The following is a 5897-nucleotide window of genomic DNA, read 5'->3' as shown; positions in this document are numbered from 1 at the left end:
GGAGCTATCAAATTGATTATGATCCAACAAACTTTGTAAGCTATTAAAGTATAATTTCCAGTGTTTGAACCATTCCCTTAACCCGTAAAAATGCTACATGCTTAAACAGCTTTTAAACTCAACACTGTACCAGCACAGACAAGAGAATTAATCTAGTCTGGTAGTCTGTGGTACCAGGGTTTCGCTCAAATCACCCCTGAAGAATTTCAAAACCAGACTCGAAGTCAAAGGTCGACCCAGCAAGGGTTGGTCAGGTTCAGGAGTACGAGATGACGATAAATTCCCGCCACAACAGTGGGTTTCAATTAAGCACTGGGAGGGGGAGGGGGTTGTAGGGGTGCCTGGGGAGGTCAATGACCTAGGGGAGGGCACGTGGTCTGGACTGCTGAGGCGACCTTGATAACACTCTGATATGCTGCGGAGTATGTTGAGTTGTATCTTTGACTATGGTTGTACTCTTGCCTACTGCCTGAATCTCGTAGGTGTCCCGTATAAACAGTTGATCATTATGAAATACAATGTTTTCCTACTAAAGGAACCGCAACTAATAACGTTAACATATTTTTTACGTTTTAAATACATTTATGCTCCAAACCTTATTTTTTTACATTTTAGATTCTAGTGCAATTATTTTTGTTTTAAAATAACTGCTCAATTTGTGGAAATGTTTCTTTTAATACCCAGTATTTTCTTTTGCAGATCTCTTAGTAACTCCGATCAAAATTAACGTCCCTTTTGAGCTAAGCTTTAATATTATATACAGACAACATTATTGCAAAAACAAAATTTTATCTTAATAACAAAAAGGTATTTTTTTATAGTTAGATAGCAAAAATTAAAAGATTTCAACGAGCATAAAAAAATTCAATTGCATATAACTTTGCAGGTATTGCGATTGCAAGCAACTTTCAAATTCAAACTTTTCCCCCATCTCTTAAAGATTTTGATCCATAAAATGAAACATGTTCTCTACACAGATGATAACATGTTAACGCATGTTAATTGTATTCATTACTGTTCGTATCGCTTTAGGTGTTGTGGCACATAATGTACGATGTACGATGACCCAGATATAATACTACATAAATGATGATACGACATAAAGTACTACCTTCTAAGTTCATCATCCTTATGGATCAGATACCACATTGAGAGCAATTTATGGTTAGTTCGTTCCGATGTTTGTCGAGGGGGTTTTGTTTATTTTTTTTTAATTTACCCTTTTTAAAATATTTTAAACCAAATTAAAGAAACTAATTACTATGTTTACAATGCAGTTGTCTGCAAATTGAGCGGAGCAAGCATACTAATTTAATAATTTTGGACAATGTAACTACAAATAAACTATGCAGTTTTTACTGCTCAACAGGTTTCAGAAGCACGCACTAAAATCACACATAATTACTAAGTGATAAAAACTACAATTAATTGAATTGGTCCCGAAAATCTTCAATTCATAATCTGTTTCATCAAAATGATGAGTATTAAAATTATCACCACTTCGTCAACTCATCAGTTATGGGTTTAGAGGTAAGCCGCATCAAGCACTTGAATTGTTGATTATAAATTCACGATGTGTGATTTCCTCTTTGTACTTACCAATAATAAGGAAACTAGTATGCCTATTAGTTTTCCTCGTCCAGTCCATACTTAACTCAACAAGTCAAACAAAAAATTCCTCAGACTCTGCATTCTTGGAGGCATTTTTAACTGACCGATCAAAATTAAGAAGAAATAAATATTTTATTTTTTTTAGTAACAAAATTGTATAATAGCTGGGTAGCTTAATTATTGTTACAATTCTCGCATAGGTAACAGAATGCATCTGAATTGATTCTGAGAAAGTATTAAGCTTTCCGGTGGTGTTGAACTGGATCGAGCTGTCCTTGATGATGCTTTCAATAAATAGCCCTGACTAAGTAAACAGCTTATCTAGCCAGTAACAAACACTGATCGTCTCAAACCTTCTACCAGCTTCAAATATTTCAAAATTAATGATACGCTACCTTTGCCTGTGTGGGCAGACATCATATTCATATGTTGATTCTAAAGCTAGTTTTACGATGAAAAAATTGCAGTTGAATTTAATAACCGCCAGATTGTGCTGATCGCAACTACTCATTTCTTTGTACACAAACTGAAACCAAAGTGAAAAGACAATTTACGTGCTAACTACAGTATAGGGTGGGGTAACTTTTAAACCATTTTAGAGATATTTGAAACCAGTTTACCTTCTTTGATATGAAGGGATAAAACAAACATGACAGAGAGAAAGTTTTTTTAGAAACCAGTTTCAATTTAGGTTTACTTTGGACTGAGTAAATTTTCTTCTGTTTTCGACGAGTGATCAGTTATATTTCCAACAATTTTAACGTAAAATCGATTAAATTAAAAAATACCACGTACCTATAAACCTGCAGACGAAGCAAATTTAAATTTTTCTAATTGTATTTGAACTAAAATATTTTCGAAAACAAGTAATATTTATCCCGTATTTTAAATGTATTAGAATTAACGAGTGCGTAGGTCTGCTACTACGGGGAAGGGGAAAATTGGTTTTAAATCAAATGTTAATATAGGATAAAATAAATATATTTGATAAACAATTTTTTATAAACAAGCTAATTATGATAGTGTTCTTTTTCGAGCCATTTTACGCGGCCTACTCCTGAAAAACGAGAGTACCTATCAAGTTCCAAATCATTTTAATGTATTCACTGGATTGGCGAGATTGTCTTTAGCCATTAAAATATGGCGTCAACACTTTGTAAATAAAATGACGGACGTTTAAAAACCCAATTTTGTGCGATTTTTGTAAAGTTTTCTCCCAATGTTTAGCACATATTCTTCTATGAAATAACGAACAGCTGTTCAAATCAAGATTATTTCTTCTAGCTGTCACTGATATGTTTACATTGAATGTTGTTTACAAATACCGCAACCATTTCCGATCAAAGCAAATCCAAACCAATTAAGATTAAAAACGTTTTTCCTTACATAACGGATTTAATTAATCGCAAGTGCAATAATTTGTAGGGTAACAGTAAATGAAAATAGAGATTCTTTGTGCATAAAATTGTTCTTGAGTTTTGATAACCGGGAAATAGACCTTGAATCAGTGTTGTATATTGCTGGGAAACTTACATTTTTTAAATAAGCGTTTTCAGTCAAGACTCGGCACACGACCGACGCGCGTCTACTTGTCCATAGTAAAAATAAAAGTAGGCCTACCGTGTATTTATGTTTTATTCGTTATGTGTATAAGTGTTCAGTTCGTGTATGTGTTTCAAAAACTCCAAGATGCACCTAATGGGGAAGCTCAAGACCTTATATTAGGACTGATGATGGCGATTTAATTTCGCCGAAATGCATCTCCTGTAATAGGATACATTAGGATCGACCAGCGGACACGATGTAGTAACACTTCGGCCCAGTAACATTTCGGCCAAACTCAAATTTCTTAGAAAAACAGTATCACTTCGTCCCACTCACTTTTACAGATGATTAAATAAACTAATGGAGTAACATTTCGGCCCGACGAAAAATTGACAAGGGTTGAGGAACGCAGTTCAGGTAGTAAGAGGTACATGACCTGTATACTTTGCAACCACCCTCTGGTGGAATGGCGCCCAACCGTCACCCCTTGCATCCTCTGACCTCACATGACGGAGAATCGGTGGAATCTTACCTAACCTAACCTAACCTAACCTAACCTAACCTGTCAAATATTTTGTTGGGACGAAGTGTTACTAGTGGGCAGGTAGAGAGTTGGACCGTAGGCCACATCTGAGGGTTTCGGGCCGAAATGTTACTGGGCCGAAGTGTTACTTGGGCCGAAGTGTTACGACACGGCGGACACAGGTAATTTAGCCTTTTATTGATTGTCATACCGATCCGGAACAACAACAAACGACATAAAATGAAGTTATGTATAATAAATAGTTTGGCCAGCATATCTGAAAATATGTAAACCAACTACTGTTCTTTATATAAGAAGGTTTCAACTGATACTATAAGATCCCCGTGCGTAGAACGGGTACACAGCTAGTCATACATTAATGAAATGAAACTGTTCTAAATAAAATAACCTAACATAACTAATCAAACTTGCTGTACCATTTAAAAATTCCGTTTGGGTTTGAATATAAAAGGCAAGTTATAAACACGGAATTTTTAAAGGTTGGTTTTGTTATTAGAAACAGTTTAATTTCTTAATCCATATAATAGACTATTTTAGCCTAAACAAGATCAGTTAGTTGTTGTCAATTTGTAATGGATCGGAAAACAAAAACATCGATATATCGAGAAAAAATCATCGATAATAATGAATGTTCCCTTTAACAGGAAAGTACCGAAAAGGTCATTTTAAACCACTTTGTCCTCTTTAAAACACCATAACGTTCCCATGACTCGATCACACTGCTGGTTCGCGAACTCATCCTAGTTTATCCATATACATCGATAAGTTTATCCAGTATACTCATTCATGACAAATTTTATCAAAATCTGACAAAATGTTGTGATGACAAATTTTATCAAAATCTGACAAAATGTTGTGATGACAAATTTTATCAAAATCTGACAAAATGTTGTGCAGCCTAGCGTAATAACTTCTTCAAAGGGAAATTCGCTGAAAGATACGGTTTATGTCTGGTGTTTGTTCCATGTGAACTAACTTAAGGTGAAATGTAAAGACGGATTATGAACTGTCCACATAGTTTACAGTAGACATATTATTCATGTAGTTCATAATACTGTATGCTCAACTACGCCCCATGAAAGCCGCCCCGTGGCGAAGCTTCTGCAAGTACTTGAGTTTAATTTATTTTGTACTTTGTTTATATTTCGCTAACATTGCTTAGTATATTCCATTGTAAAAGCTGCAATGAATATTAGTTTAAACTAGCAGAGTACCCGTCCTTCGTACGGGGTTGGCATATATGTTTAAAATGCTTATTGCAGTTATACTCCAAGGTTTAAGGTTTAAGTTTGCAATGGGGGAGGACACAGTTTGATAAAAATTTGCATCTTTAAATTTACGGTATGTGTATATACCATAGTATACCCGGTATACTATGGTATATACACATCTACCGTAGCCATAATGTTCTACCACTTCATCTAAATACTAAAGAAAAATAAATTATTAAAAATTCACAAAAAATCACAAATTATTCATGTCATTAAAAACATAAACATACCTTGTAAACCATCCTACTTTGACAGTTCTCATTGTGTATCACAGTTTATTGTTTCTGCGTAGTTCAAATTAGCTGTTTACAAAATGCCAAAAAATTATAGCGCCCTGTTGGTAAATCTTATAACTTTTTAATGCTTTTGCATATCATAGAACCAACTTTTTTTGTTGAAACAGCTGACTAAATTCGTTCATTCCCTTTAAATATGAATACTCATATGGTTAAGATGGGGAACTACAGAGCCACTGGGGCGGAGCCCGGAACGGTTTTTGAGATAAGAATATGCCTATATGTTAATCGGGAATGTGAGCTATTCTCATGCCAAATTTCAGCCCATCCGTTCAGTGGTTTATGAGTGATTGAACTTCAAACAAACACACAAACTTCACATTTATAATATTAGTATAAGATAAATCGTGTCATTCATTAAAGGAAATTGAATGTATTTGGTAGAGTGTAAGAGTAATTAAAATGTCCCGTCAATCAATTTAGGTGTGTGCGTGTCCGATGTACATCCATCTTCTATATGCCTCAAGAGAGCAGATGGTTCATGCAGCAAGGGGACGAAGATCGTGGTTGTGGACTTAACCTTAGTTCACAACATTATTTTCGATTGAGTGGGTGGACGTTTGCGAAATCGGTGTTATGGTCCACCTTCACATCCTACTTATTCCGAAGTTGGTAGCAGAATGTGTTACC

This window comes from Macrosteles quadrilineatus, unplaced genomic scaffold (genome assembly GCF_028750875.1).
Source record: "Macrosteles quadrilineatus isolate MER2022 unplaced genomic scaffold, UCM_ALF_1.0 Scaffold_6__1_contigs__length_79288215, whole genome shotgun sequence".
In the NCBI taxonomy this organism is placed as follows: domain Eukaryota; kingdom Metazoa; phylum Arthropoda; class Insecta; order Hemiptera; family Cicadellidae; genus Macrosteles; species Macrosteles quadrilineatus.
Note: the sequence above shows the minus strand (reverse complement) of the source record.